The sequence below is a fragment of the Theropithecus gelada genome, chromosome 18, assembly GCF_003255815.1.
Source record: "Theropithecus gelada isolate Dixy chromosome 18, Tgel_1.0, whole genome shotgun sequence".
Classification (NCBI taxonomy): Eukaryota; Metazoa; Chordata; class Mammalia; order Primates; family Cercopithecidae; genus Theropithecus; species Theropithecus gelada.
The window spans coordinates 51,622,189-51,638,067 of NC_037686.1; the positions used below are offsets into that span (position 1 = coordinate 51,622,189).

The 15,879-nt window shown below is 43.8% G+C and overlaps 1 protein-coding gene across 20 annotated transcripts in view; it reads left to right on the forward strand.

The window, feature by feature from the left end:
- ZNF532 (zinc finger protein 532) overlaps nucleotides 1-15,879 on the forward strand; it is a 129,171-nt gene that overhangs the window by 43,173 nt on the left and 70,119 nt on the right. The gene's annotated exons all lie outside the window — the stretch shown is intronic.

The window sequence follows — 15,879 nt, forward strand, 5'->3', positions numbered from 1 at the left end:
TGTGGCTGCCCATCCCAGTGCTCTGCGGTCTGTGGGGCCTGGTCTGTGAGCCCAGTCCTGTGCAGCAGTGGTGTCTGTGTCAGCGTGGTGTGGAGGTGTGGGGTGGGCAGGGTTAGACGGGGGTGGTTGAGATCATAGCCCATCTTTGGTTAATGCTTGATGGGGAAGACACAAGTCTCAAAGTCAAAAGCAAGAGTCACAAGGGACCCAGAAATGCTGAGATGTTTTGTGGGTTGATGAAATTTTGTTGCCCTTTTTTTGAGATAGGGTCTCCCTCTGTTGCCCCAGACTGGCGTGCAGTGGTGTGATCCTGTGCATTCTTTTTCATTTCTGAGCTCCAGGTGACCCTTCTCCTTTTTTTTTTTTTTTTTTTTGAGACAGAGTTTTGCTCTTGTTGTCCAGGCTGGAGTGCAATGGTGTGATCTTGACTCACTGCAACCTCCGCCTCCTGGAGTCAAGCGATTCTCCTGCCTCAGCCTCTCAAGTAGTTGGGATTACAGGCATGTGCCACCATACCCGGCTAATTTTGTATTTTGAGTAGAGACAGGGTTTCTCCATGTTGGTCAGGCTGGTCTCGAACTCCTGACCTCAGGTGATCCGCCCACCTCGGCCTCCCAAAGTGCTGGGATTATAAAAGTGAGCCATCACGCCTGGCCCCAGGTGATCCTTCTAGAGGCTGATACCTAGAGTAGGACTGGAGGCACATCCACATTAGGAGAAAGGCTGTGCTTTTGGAAATGAATGAAATACACTAGGGAACCAGTGCCAGCACTCTGCGAAAGTACCCAAGAATCCCCTCGTTTTTCTTTTTCCTCTGATCATACCATCATCACCTCACAACTTCACTTTCTCTTCTCAAGAATATTAATTTAGTTTTTCCCATTTAATTATTAGAACAAATAAAGAAAGGAAGAAAATATAGCCTTTTAATGTCTGTGTGCTTGGCGCTTTCCATGTTACTTGGTTCCATTTGTAGAATAACCCTGTGATATGGCTGTTAACTATTAGTTCCCCTTTTGAAGATGAGGAAATTGAGGCTCTTCCTTCAGAGAACCTGAAGAATGAGTTCTTCATACTTGGCTAATGGAGATAAGTGTGTGTTGGGGGAGGCATTCCAGGTCAGGGGCTATCCAGAAGGGCAAACCAAGAAGGAAAGCTGGGCCTGCGGAAAAGCACGCAGAGTGGCAGCAGCGCATGGTTGGGGGCAGATTGTATTGGGAATTTGGTGTGAGGCCAAAGAGTTTGGACTTAATTTGGAAGGTGATTCCAGGATTTTTAATAGGAGAAGCGACAGCTATAATTAAAAGGAATTTTAGAAAGATTTGTCTGGAAATTCTGAATGAGAGGCTGGAGACAGGGAGAACAGAACATTGGTCTCGTTGTGAGGTGAGATGGTAGAGGACTGACAGCGATTATAAAGAGAACGAGGGTGCATCTGCAAAATAGCACCAGGGAAGCGGGCAGGGCCTAGGGAGAAGAATTGGAGGTGAAATTCTGAGTTTGAGAAAATAATGGTATTGAAAGAGAGGAGTCTGATAGTGAGTAAGAGATGACGAAGTTAGTTTAAGAAAGCTGAAATGGTTGTGGGATATCTGATTGTAAATACCCGCAAGGCACTTGAACTAGATATCTCAAGAAAAACAGAAATCAGATTTGAACCTCTCTGAAGTGAAGTGACTGTGGTTTGATGTGGGAGTGTTTAGTGAATACAGTTTTAAAAAAATTAGAAGTCTGAAGTTTAAACCTTGTACAATGTGTGCATTTATAGATTGCCCTTTGGAGATTTAGGAAATCTAAGAAATTTTTAGCATACATTGGGAACAGTTAAACTAATATTTTAAAACTTCCCCTGCATGTTCTCCCTTAGTAATAATAGGTGGTCTTTTTGCTTTTATCATTCAATATGTTCTTCATATAAAAATTAAATGTGGCTGGCCATGGTGGTTGACCCCTGTAATCTCAGCACTTTGGGAGGCAGAGGCAGGCGAATTGCTTCAGCTCAGGGGTTTGGGACCAGCCTGGGCAACATAGTGAGACCTTGTATCTACAAAAAATACAAAAATTAGTCAGGTGTGGTGGTGTGCACCTATATTCCCAGCTGCTTTGGAGGCCGAGGTGAGAGGAATGGCTTGAGCCTGGGAGGGGGAGGCTGCAGTGAGCCGAGATCACGCATGCTAGCCTAGGCAACCTAGCGAGATCTTCTCTCAAAAAAAAAAAAAAAAGTGTATGGTTAAGATGGTAAATTTTATGTTTTGTGTGTTTTACCATGATTAAAAAAAGTTAAACATACACCTGGCTATATTTTAAAGGGAAGCGGTAGTTCCTATTTATGGGTATTAATTTTTAGAATTGAAAACCTAGTTATATTGCTGTTGCAGAAGGAAGGGCTGGCATTGTTAGAAGATACCTGAAGGATGGAGCGAGAGTAGAAATGTTTCTTTCTTTGTGACCCTGATAACCAAATTCTTAGGAGGGACCTATTTTTTTTTTTTGAATAAGCTGTTATTTCATATATTAAGCGATCAGTGATCCAATTGTTGTGTTGCCTACCATTGGCCAAAAAGATCTACCAAATAAATCATTTATCATCTCTGGCCAGACTGAGACTGGCTGTAGTCGTGGAAGATCATCTCAATGATTTTGTGTGCTGAAAGCATAGAGAATGCAAACTTTTGAAATTCTATTTCTTTTTTTTTTTTTTTGAGACTGAGTGTTGCTCTGTCACCCAGGCTGGAGTGTAGTGGCATGACAATTGGCGCACTGCAACTTCCGACTCTAGGGTTCCAGCAGTTCTCGTGCCTCAGCCTCCCAAGTAGCTGGGATTACAGGTGCGTGACACCATGGCCGCCCAATTTTTGTATTTTTAGTATAGACAGGGTTTTACCGTGTTGACCAGTCTGGTCTTGAACTCCTGGTCTCAAGTGATCTACCTGCCTTGGCCTCTGAAAGTTCTAGGACTACAGGCATGAGCCACCACGTCCAGCCTGAAAATTGTGTTTCTAATAACCTATGGTTTAAAAGTTGCTGCATCATTTTGATTAGTCACTGACCTTGAGGCAGTTTACTGATGAGAGGATAAAATGGAAAGCCAATATCTACATACCCAGAGCTGTGAAACCCTTTAGGAATGACTTCTTTTTTTAGGTTGCTTTTCGCCAATATTCTTTGGAAGTAAAAGGATTATAGTATACAACCTCTCATCCCAGCTCTCCTCTGTATTTTCACACTCCCAGGTTCTCCTTTTTCTTTTTTTTCTTTTTTTTTTTTGAGACAAGGTCTGGCTCTGTCGCCCAGGCTGATGTACAATGGCACAAACATGCTCACTGTAGCCTCTGCCTCCAGGGCTCAAGCCATCCTTCCACCTCAGCCTCCGGAGTAGCTGGGACTACAGGTGCGCCCCACCACGCCCATCTAAATTTTGTATTTTTTGTAGACATGGAGTTTTGCCATGTTGTCCAGGCCGGTCTCAAACTTGTGAACTCTTGGCCTCCCAACGTGCTGGGATTATAGGTATGAGCCACCATGCCTGGCCAGTTGTCTTAACTATTTACTATTTCTATCTTACTTAAAAAAAAAAAAAAAAAATCAACTAACCAACAACAACTAAAGTCTGCCTTTTTGGGATTTCCTTAGTTTTTACCTATTGTCCTTTTTCTGTTCCAGGAGTCCATCTAGGATATCACATTACATTTTGTCTTCAGACTTCACTTGGCCATGACCATTTCTCAGACTTCCTTTGTTTTCGATGACATTGACAGTTGTAAGGAATACTGGTCAGGGATGTTGTAGGAGGTCCCACCGTTGGGATTTGTCTGATGTGTCTCCTGTGGTCAGGCTGGGGTAGTGTGTTTCTGGGAAGAAGGTCTCAGGGCAGTGTGCCGTTCTCATGACAGCCCGGGGACATACTGTCCGTGTGACTTACAGCAGTTGTTGCTGACCTTGACCACCTGGCTGAGGTTGTGTTCGTCAGGTTTCTTTCTCCACGGTAAAGTTGCTTTTTTCTCCGCTTTCCTTACTGTCCTCGGAAGAAAGTCATTGAAGGGGCGGGGAGTTGTTCTTCACTGCATAAGGGTGGGGCATCTACATAAATGACTTTGGAACTTCTGCACAGAGGATGGTTTGTATATCCCGATTAGTTATTCCATCATTTATATCAGTATGCGTTCATGGGTATTTATTTAATATTTTGGGTTGTTACACAACACCACTTTATTTTGTTGCTCAGATTGTTCCAGTTTTCTTTTTTTTTTTTTTTTTTTTTTTTTTTTTTTTTTTTTTTTTTTTTTTTGAGACGGAGTCTCGCTCTGTCGCCCAGGCTGGAGTGCGGTGGCGCGATCTCGGCTCACTGCAAGCTCCACCTCCCGGGTTCACGCCATTCTCCCGCCTCAGCCTCCGAGTAGCTGGGACTACAGGCGCCGCCACCTCGCCCGGCTAGTTTTTTGTATTTTTAGTAGAGACGGGGTTTCACCATGTTAGCCAGGATGGTCTCGATCTCCTGACCTCGTGATCCACCCGCCTCGGCCTCCCAAAGTGCTGGGATTACAGGCTTGAGCCACCGCGCCCGGCGATTGTTCCAGTTTTCTATGGGCTTCTATGTGCCTTTGACACGCCCCATCAGTGTAGTTTTTTTGTTTTTTTTTTTTTGGAGGCGGGGGGCATTCAGCTCTTTCTTACTTTCTGACACTATGAGATTCATTGGTAGGTGCATTTCCCGCCCAATCCTACATCAGTCATTTTTCTGTGGAGCTCTGGCTTCGTTCAGTGGAGAGTGGTGTGGGAAGTGCAGCTCCGGGCAGCTTGTCTCTTCGTTCAGTGGAGAGTGGTGTGGGAAATGCAGCTCCGGCAGGTTGTCTCTTTGTTCAGTGGAGAGTGGTGTGGGAAATGCAGCTCCGGCAGCTTGTCTTCCTCACTTTTGGTTGTTGTCAGACACCTGCACCGGTGCTGGGTTCACCTTCTCCCATAACCTCACTTTCTTCTTTTTCCTATCTAATTTTGCCATAGATTGTCCAGCTCTGATTTTTACAGCTGTCAGATTTTTAGAAGACCAAGCTAATACAAAATTATTATTACTCGAATGAGAAATTGGCTGCTTCTTTTTGTGATCTGAATTCCAGTATTAATACTACATAGGAATCTGGCTGTAAAGGTTGAATTTGGGTTGATGGTGTTTTGGGACTGTGATTTGTCTTTTGTTACAGCATCCAGGAACTTTACAGATTTATGAACCATAGTGAGATAATTAAAAACTTATTAAAGTTAAATTTTAACAAAGACCCAAATCTCAGAGTTTTGCATTTCTATATAATTCTTGGGGCGCCCTTGGGAAAACTCACTTGTGAGGTTCCTGAGACCCGGAAAAGATGGCTCACAGGACTCACCTCCTCCTCCACCTGTCTACAGAGGAGACAGCCTCATGTTTTGCAGGACGCAGAGAAGCAGGGGTCCTTTCAGATATGACCATTAAGGCTGCTGCTGCTTATGAGTTTTTTTTTTTTAGATGGAGTCTCGCTCTGTTGCCCAGGCCGGGGTGCAGTGGCCTGATTTCGGCTGAGAAGTTTTATACACAGTGAAGTGTTGTGTCTGTGTGTATTCATAATTTTGTTGTCATTTGGGGGCTGCAAAGACCAGGAGGGTTCAGGAGAGGATGATCAGGCAGCTGTGCTTCCAGTCAGCATCTCTTCCGTCTGCCTCCCAGGTTCTGACCTGGTAGATTGGTCATTTGTGCCTCAGCCTCTAATTCTGATCTTTGCCAGGGCTCACTCCCAACCAGTGAGTTCTGTTTTTGACAAGGTGAGCCCCTGAGCTCCCCACAAGACTTCTGGCACCAGCCCTTCCCCGTGAGGATGATGCCCACTTAGCTTCTTTCCTTCTTTTGCTGAAAGCTGCAGTCTGACTAGGAAGGTTAATAAATAAGATCACCACAGACTGTTCTCCCAAATGTGATTCTGGCCAAATAGGTCCCCTGCCTGGTTGTAGGTCTCTTATCTGTGATACTGAAATGAAAAGGGTAGGAATATTCTTTGACATTCTCTGACCACTGGTCACTCATTGTTTGAATGTTACGCTGTTTTGTGCTGTGTGTTTAATTATGACAAGGCTCCCTCTAAATATCAGTAGCCCCTTTCCATATCCCTGGGGTTGAGCGTATGCTGTTATCCTCATTTTTTTAAGTGGAAAATTTTTGGACACAAAGCCAGGAACAAAGGGAACGCTGGTGCTGGAATGGAATCATGTTGCCAGGGGTATTGTGCTCTCCCACTTACTGTTTGTGTGTTGTGTACCTGGGATGTTAAATGCTCTTTTTCTTCATGAAGGTTTGTCTATGGACATAGAAGAGGAAAAGCCAGTGAGTCAGGGAACTGTATGGATAGGCTTTGTATGCTCTTGCTTATTAATAAATGATGAGAGTGTGGATCGGTAAGTTGTTTCATACAGCTGAAGAAAGAAAGAAACAGGAAATTCATCAGCTCTCTGCATCCATTCATTCATCATTCATTGATTGGTAACTAGCAAAACATAGGAGAAAAAGTAAACATTCAAATAATATGAAAAGTAAAGTACAATAAGGCATCTTTGTGTTGCCTTTGATATTAGCTAATAATGACATTAGCTTATGAAGTTGGGGGACAAGATGCAATAAAAGTAACTAATGCATAACTTGCAACAACAAAAGTTTTTGTAGCCTTTTGGGCAATCATTTTGGCATTTGTATTTGTGGATCAGAAAAAATGACCTGCAGATAGATCAAAATTGGTGGCTATTGGCATCACTGATTTTGGAGATTTGTAATGCTCATTAGCATAATAGTGGGTCTTGCCTGAAAGAAATCTGTTTAACTTAGGAAAATCCAGCATTTGCTATGTGCATTTCAGTCTTGTCTTTGTGAAAGACCTAATAATATCCTACAGAACTAGTATCTGTGTTTTATGGTTTATGAAATGCTGCCTGAAGATGTTTTTTTTGGAGGTGGAGTTCTGCTCTTGTCGCCCAGGCTGGAGTGCAATGGTGCGATCTTGGCTCACCACAACCTCTGCCTCCTGGGTTCAAGCAATTCTCCTGTGTCAGCCTCCTGAGTAGCTGGGATTACAGGTGTGCACTACTATGCCTGGCTAATTTTGTATTTTTAGTAGAGACGGGGTTTCTCCATGTTGGCCAGGCTGGTCTCGAACTCCCGACCTCAAGTGATCCGCCCACCTCAGCCTCCCAAAGTGTTGGGATTACAGGCATGAGCCACTGCGCCCGCCCTGCCTGAAGATTTTTAATGTTTTCCTAGAGAAGGTGAAGGTCATTGACAAAACACAGGATTTAGAGGAACATGGGAGGGAATATGAGGGCTTTAGTTTTAAGTTTGACCTAGTGTGGGGAGAGCCAAGCAGAATATCATCCCAACAATGGAAAGACGACTCTTAAGGCAGAATTAGGGCTAAAGGTAGAAACCTGTTTGTTCTGACTGTTCTGACCTTGGGAGTTGGTGAGGTTGCCTTTGAACAAAGGTGGATAACAAAAAAGAGTCTGAAGGGACTCATGAAAGGGGAGAAGAGGAAAAGCCAGTGAGTCAGGAAAAGCCAAGTGAGCTTGAGGCAATGCTGTGGGGTCCATGAGAGGAAAGGATGACCAGAAAATGAAATTCTGCAGTAAGGTCACGGGCAACATGAAAGGCGATTGGCACCAAAAACAGGCGCGCGGGAACATGGATTGGGAATGGATTGTTTCTGGAGTGTTTTCTTGCTGTGAGACTACACTGTTCAGCGATGGCATGCACCTTCCTTTGGACCTAGGAGGAAGGGACACTCGGGGAGGTGCCATGGCCACCTGAGGTCACTAGCTAATAGTAGTAAATAGGACAGCAAGGATTTCATCTCCAAAGCTGTCTCCTTTGTATTATGTCACATAGCCTGGGTTTTCCCTTTTTAACTTTTATGTCGAAGTAATTTTAACTTAAAGTTTTGGCTAGGTACAGTGGCTCACGTCTGTAATCCCTGTGCTTTGGGAGGCCAAGGTAGAAGGATCACTGGAGCCCAGGAGTAACCAGCCTAGACAACATAGCGAGACCCTCTCTCTACAAAAAAGAAAAAAAAAAAAAGAAATGTTGCAAAAATAGGACAGAGAATTTCTAAGTACCCATTTACCCAACTTTGCTTAAAGCTCACATCTTGTGTAATTCTAACACACTTGTGAAAACTAAAAATTATCATTCGTACACTACTACTAACTAGATTTCAGCAGTTTTTTTTTTTACTGGAGGACGGTGTTTGTGCACAGTCCTTTTTCATTAGCCTTACAGCGTACAGTCAGAATTCTGTTTTCCGAGTTGTTTAGGTTAGTTTTTTCTTCCCTGCACCCTTCAGTGTAGTAATGTTATTCATTTGTAATACATTTAGGTTCTTGTTACAGTTGGTCTTAATTTTGGACGCCCTCTCCCATTCCTGGTTTTTATTTTTAAATTTAATATTTACACAGTGAAATTCTCTAGTTTTTTTTTTTTTTTTTTTTTTTGAGAAAGAGCCTTGCTTTGTCACCCAGGCTGGAGTACAGTGGCGTGATCTCAGCTCACTGCAACCTCTGCCTCCCAGGTTCAAGCGGCTCTCTGCTTTAGCCTCCCGAGTAGCTGGGATTACAGGTGTGCACCACCACGCCCAGCTAATTTTTGTATTTGTAGTAGAGAGGGGGTTTCATCATGTCGGCCAGGCTGGTCTCCAACTCCTAGTCTTAAGTGATCCACCCGCCTCAGCCTCCCAAAGTGCTGGGATTACAGGCATGAACCACCACGCCCGGCCTGAAATTCTCGAGGGTTTGACAGATGCACAGAAACATGTCTCCATTACCACATTTGTGATATAGAACTATTCTATGATCCCCAACATTCTCTCCTTCAGCCTGGCTTTTTTATTTTTATTTTTTAATTTAAGAGACAGGGTCTTAAACTCTGTTGCCTAGGCTAGATTGCAGTGGCGTGATTGTAGCTCACTATAGCCTCGACTTACTGGGCTCAACCAATCATCTTGCCTTGGCCTCCCAAAGTGTTGGAATCACAGTCATGAGCCACCACGCCCAGCCCTGCCTGGATTTCAATGGTGGTTTCAAGAGAGTGGATTGTCAGAGGGCTGGGGAAGATACTGGGAGGAGCAGGATATGTCCCAGTACTAGAGAACTTGAGCTGTGAAGGCTGCGTGGCAAGAGGACAGAGCACCAAGGGTTCCAGGGTAAGGCTGGGGGCCGTCTCTTTATGCCTCTAGGCAGATGGGATAGGAATGACCCAAAATAGAAGGGACAGACCAGGCTCACTGTGGAGGATCGGCTTGGCAAAGCCAGCAGTGAAGGTACAGGCAAGATTTGAAGGAAGGAAGCCGTGGGAGACCTCTTGACTGGTGACTATGACTTTTTAACTTAACCTCAGAAAGAAAAGGGGATGGAGTTTAGAAGAGGGAGAGAGATTAGTAACATCTGCAGGCCACAGCCTTAGGCCAGGCAGAGTGGCTCAAACCTGTAATCCCAGCATTTGGGAGGCGAGGCTGGAGGATCACTTGAGGCCAGTCTGAGACCAGTCTGAGTGAGAGCGAGACCCCATTTCTGCAACAAATAAGAATTAACTGAATGTGGCGGTGCGTGTAAGGATCACTCGAGCCTAGGAGTTCAAGGCTGCAGTGAGCTGTGATCATGGCACTGCACTCCAGCCTGGGCAGAAGATCCAGGTCCTGTGTTAAAGAAAAGAAAAGAAGCAGTCTCTGTCTCTTGGCAGTACGGGAGTTAATAAGGAAAAACAAAATTGCAGTGCTGAATGGCGCTGAGGACCTGCTGTGGAGGGCCACAGGCAAGCCCTGAATTTCCCTGGAGCTTCTCTCTGGAAAAAAGCAGAGGAGCTCTCACTGTAGCTGCGCTTTCGTTTTGACTCAGGAGAGCGTGGAGTTGGGGAGCGAGCTTCCTTAGAGAGCTGTGATGTGAGAAGTAGGCTGAGTGGGGGAGGTTGAGCTTTCAGAGAAGGCTGAGGTTTGTAGGGACAGGGACTTCCCCTTAGTTGCTCCTGATGTGCGAGGGGGGAATGGATGGGGGCGGGGAGCCTACTTTTATAACCTTGAGGGAGAAGTGTGGAATAACTGCAGCAAAGGGCTGGGGCTGACTTCACTCTTCTCTTTCCCAAGGTCATGCCCTGGTTCGTGGCATTAGTAAGTGACTCCTGTGTTGATATTTCCAGAAGCAGTTTGAATTTCAGATCAGGAATATCGAGTGTTAACTGAAGAAGAAAACATACCACCTTGAGCAAAGTATTTGTATATCCATGATTGGTATCATCAGGTTTAAGGAAACCAGTAAATATCTATTTTGGATAATAGCAACTATATTTGCTAATTTCTTGTTAACTCACGCAGAATTAACAAAACATGCATTCTGTTCTTTGTGCGTATAAACTGTACTTGTACACTGTGTGTTACCCGGTGTAGGCTGCTTAGAAAATGAAGCTCTTCTGCTGAGAGTGGGCAGAGTGTGATCAGGGTGCCCAGCAGTGCTGACGGGTCAGAGGGTCCAGGCGAGTTGTTGGTGTCCCATTGTGTCAGCTTTCTTCCCTGTGGCCGGAGAGGAACCTTTAGACCTGCAAGGTGCTCTGGGCTGGCTGTCTCGACTTAATCAGGGTCTGACTAGCGTGAAGGCTAAATGATAAAATGAAACTTTTCTTTGGCATTTTGTCACTGGCATGGGATCTTCAGATGGCAAGTAATTAAGAGATTCCATAGATTTTTTCATAATTGCTTATTTTGCTTTTCCACACTTTTTCACGTGTGTGTCTGCGTGTATGCTATTTTTTTGAAATCCAAGAATCTGCCATTTTTGGGGCCCAGTCTCTCCCACCCCTGCCTGTACTTCCTAGAGAGAGGCAGTGAACCATGGCAACTGCTCCAGAGGTGTGGCTAATCAGATTTTTAGAAAAACTTGGCCCCCAAACTGACCTCTGTCCCCAGCTGGTTTAGGAAGAGTGAAGAACCATGAGGTCAGCCTGTGTAGCTGAACCGACGTGGTGTTTGGAATGGAAATGCAGTGAGAAAATAGATTTCCCTGATACGCAGTCGAGATTGAAGTGGGATAAAAGCAGCAGAAGGTCAGTTGGAAGAGAGGAGAGAAGGGTTTTTTTTTTCTTTTCTTTGGTGGAAGAGATACAATGTGCAGAGCCTTGGAAATTCTAAAGATATAAGAGATTGGTGATGGAGGCAGAGCTAAGGTTAGCATAATGGGATAATGGGAAGAGCAAGAATTTGAATGTAGGCGGCCAAGAGAAGTCAAACCCCTGTTTCTTGAAGATGTATAAAAACTGGGGATACTAGCTAGATTTTCTAAGAGGAGGAAATTAAATTTGAAACATTATATAATATAAACATGTGTTATAAGAACATTTTATATTTGAAGGAAAGATAGGAAAGATGAAAACATGCTAGATCCATTCATTTATTGAGTTTTTTTTTTTGGGTCAGGCACAGTGGCTCACATCTGTAGTCCTGGCACTTTGGGAGGCTGAGGCAGGAGGATTGTTTCAGCTCAGGAGTTCGAGACCAGTCTGGACAACATAGTGAGACCCCATCCTAAAAGAAAGGGAAAGGAAAAAAAAAAGTGTGTGTGTGTGTGTGTGTGTGTGTAAAATAATTATTTTAAAAAAATTCAATGGAATACAAAAAAGACACAGTGAAGGTCTCAGTGGCCAGATAGTGCTAGAAAATAGGGACTGGGAATCCTAAAGCAGACCTTGTATTATTACGGTTGTTTTATGGGAAGCCTTTATAATACTGTCAAGATGGTCAGTAGACTTTGATTTGTTTTTCTCTAAGTAGGACTGTTATGATTTAGAGGCTATTGATTTTCATTAGGGGAAATGTTAGTTTCTCTATTAAATGGGGAACCAGTGTTTTCACAGGTCAGAGGAGGCAGACCTTGGCTGGATTTAGGCATGTGTCTTCCTGTTTCAGAATTATTTAAAGTTGGGATTCAATGGTTAGGCTGTGCCTGTGCGTTTAATATTGACATTCTCTAATTGGAAATTGGGAAACCAACAATTTTTTTTATTGTGAAGAAGAATTTTGTTACAAAGTATGAGAAGTATGATTAAGGGGTGAATAGGTTTTTCTTACGTTTTTCTTTTGACTTCATAACTTTTGACTTCTGCCAACAAAGATGAAATAGCTTTTTATAATTCTCAGAGGCTTTGGGTAGGAAAGGAAATGTTTTGTCTCTGTGTCATAGGAGAAAATAAAGTGATCATGTGACAGACCTGAGTTCTTTGAATTTCCTTTTTTGTAAACAGGTCTAATTCCCTCAGATATTGTTGATGTCTTCGGGTGAAAGAACATTATACATTAAGCACAAATGCTTGTTAGTGAATTGTAGGTCATTTATATAGGGTTTACTTTTAAATTAAACGACAATTGGCTGGGCGCGGTGGCTCATGCCTGTAATCCCAGCACTCTGGGAGGCCACAGCGGGCAGATCACGAGTTCAGGAGTTCGAGACCAGCCTGGCCAACGTGGTGAAACCCTGTCTCTACTAAAAATACAAAAATTAGCCAGATGTGGTGGCAGGCGCCTGTAATCCCGGCTACTCGGGAGGCTGAAACAGGAGAATTGCTTGAACCCGGGAGGCGAGGCGGAGGTTGCAGTGAGCAGAGATTGCGCCACTGCACTCCAGCCTGGGTGACAAAGCAAGACTCCGTCTTGGAAAAAATAAATAAATAAATAAATAAATAAATAAAAGACTATTACTGCCTTTGAAGGGAGATGTATTTTATAGGGCATAAGTGAAAGACATTGTTAAAATAACTAAAGCTAATTCTGTTTGAAAATCAAACTGTTGAGGGAAAGGGAAGCTAAAATGAGATCGTTCTATTTTATCTTTTAAAAGAGGACTGAGATTTATTTTTGTAATGTTTTTAAGCAAAAGAATCTATTTTTAAGACAGTAGTACTTAGGAATTGGGGTGGAAAGTGAAGAAAACTTTCAGGCATAAACATTCCTCTTTGTATTCAATATAACTGAGAAATGAAGTGGGAGTTATACATTTTTTTTCCCCTCCAAGTGGAATGGAACTCTTGCTCTTGCCTTCCAGAATGTGGGAAGGGAAAGGGTAATAGGACAATGTGATTGTGGGTATGAAAAACATTCGTATAAACCAAAAAAGAAGTGTGAAGTTACAGGGAGTGGTATCCATTCCATTAGTTATACAACCTCAGACAGGGAGTCCTCCCGCCACAGTGATCTCGGGTTTCAGATGACACGATGCGCTTTCAGGTGGCCACTGCGCTCAAAAACGCCCATTATGCATTTTCAGCTTATAGTCGGCCTTCCTGCAGGTGAACTAGGATGGCTGACTCACTTTTTAAAACTACCATCAGTTCACTCTGACCTCTTACCACGTGCCACTGCCTCACTCTGGGCTTCCCCCCATCCCCCAAGAGAAGAGTGTAAACCTTAGATGCAGTAGAGGGATGGGGACAGGGTGAGTCTGGATCACTGTGGAGAAGGAGTTGCTTCTCAACCCGTTGTGGGGTTTGCAGGCATGGGAGTTCCTCTCTGGGGGGCCTTCTAGACCTTAACTCTGCTTTAGCTGGGCAGATAGGAAAAGATAGGGGTGGTGTGGAGCAACAAGTTTAGCATTAACTCAGTGATTCAGTATGGCCGCTGTGCACGGGTTTATAAATCAGGAGGTTCCTGTATGTATAACAGCAGAAAAAGGTGAGAAGAGCCATATTAACCTTCCCAGGGTTCCTGAGAATATCAGACAGTCACACTGCCGACCACTCAAGTTTGGTTTCACGTGGCGACCTTTCCTCATTCTTGTGGTTGTATGTTCTGGGCCTCCCACCCACTGAGTATTTGAATTATCTCTTATCTTCTTTTTGTTCCTGAACCGACTGCCCTCTGGGATGAACAGTGTGTAACTGTATAAAGTCTTTTGCTCACCAAAGTCATAAAGAGAGGGCAAATGACATAAATCCTGTGAAGCTCGAAAGAAAAGGTGGAGGGACTAGGGCAGAGCCCCGCTACCATGGGGACTTCCAGAGCCTGAGCCCAAGCTTTGCATCAGTTAAAAATCTTCTTTTCAGGCCCTTTCAACCCTGGTGGGGTAGGGGGTGGTGTCTTGAGTTTTCTAATAACAGTGACCTCCAACTTTAGATCAACATGGTTGGTAAAGACAGATCACAGGAATACTCTGCTAATGGCAGTTTTATTGTGAGTATTCCATTTACGACACCAGGATGATGGACAGAAATAAGAGTGGTGACATTCAGGGATTATTTGTAAGTGGGTGGATTCTTTTATGGATATAGTGCCTGACAGATGGCTTTTTCATTCCCCACATTTTGCAGTTTAAATGTTCAATTTCATTTAAAAAACAAAATCATAATCACAGACTTTCCTACTGGGTCTGACTTCTCATAGATATTTGTACTTCAGTATCCCTTTGGAGATGTTAATGTTTTATATCCTGTGTACTTTTCGCATTGGTGGTAGTTTGGTGCTGGGGATTTGTTACTCCCCCCCTGTTTCCGCAGGCGCCCCTCTGAGAGAAGAGTGGTCGCAGAGGGTTTTCTCTAGGCTAAGCCATCGAGAGAAAAGCACGTGTGACTTCTTCAGCTTGGTATTAACTGAGACAGGTGTGAATAGAAGCAGATTTATTCTTCAGCTCCCATCGAACCCATTTATTCTTCAGCTCCCATCGAACTCTAAGCGTTGATTTTGCCTTCAACAGTAGTTTTTCCTAACGAAATTCTTCACAGTGTTTGGATGTGTCCCCAGAGTGAGTTAATATGCTGAGTGTCTTAGCTGTTGATAGATTTGTGGTGTATATGAGTTTTCTCAGGCATGTATATTCTCACTAAGTAGAAATTCTCTCTTGACCCTGGAATAGTTACTTTTATTAGGAATGTGTGATGTTTTCTAGATTGTACAAGAAAAAAAAAATATCAAGTGCTTCAGTAAGATGTGGAAGGAGACAACATGTCAGGGATCACTAAAACAGATTTGAAGGAAGGATAATAACACAGTAAATACTGAAGAACAGAGTCTGTCAAGGAACACACATCTAAATTGGCTAGGTGAATTCTTCCACTGAAAGTTGCCTGAAGTCAGCTGCTACCTTCTTCCCTTCCGACTGACTGCTGTTTGCTTCATTCCTTTCTCTTCTCTTGCTCTCTCCTGTTCCCTCTTTCCTTTCCTTCTCTCCCTGGCTGTTTGCCTCCACTGCAGAAGGAACAGATCCAAGAGATCCTCTCACTTCCTGAGGGCCCCAGAGCTAGTGAGTGTCAGAGCTGGGTCCAGCCCTGTTCTTCTGTTATAAACCCAGTGCCTGTCTTGGTGTCGCATTAATTATTTGACATTTATGCTAGAACCTGTCTTGGTATTGCGTTAATTATTTGACATTGGTGCTAGAAAGATGAGTGACACTTTGCCTGTCCTCAGGCAGCTTACAGGCCAGTCTGTAAGAGGAGCAAGTACACACCGACTGGAGTAGAGACCAGGAAACAGTAGAGTCCCAGGACGGAAGGCTGGGGGTCCAGGGAGCAGAACATACCCCCTGCAGTGGAGGCTTTATTTCCCCCTGACAGTCACTTGTCCTCTGCAGGTGGGGGGATGGGCCCCTTTTAAAGACCCTCAAGCACTGCATGTATTCATATATCCTTCATGTTTAGTAACGACTGTGACCAGCCATTTTTCTAAAACTCTGCATCCTCCTGTCATCTGAGAGTGTTTCTTTTTTAACAAACATAACAGGGAAAATTAGGGTTAAATAAAAATGGACGGAATCAGCTCCTTAGGGTTTTTTTAAAAAAAAGTCCCCAGTGGAATTTATTAGCAGGTATCCTGCGGTGGGTGTGGATGCTCATTTCTTTTCTTTCTGTGG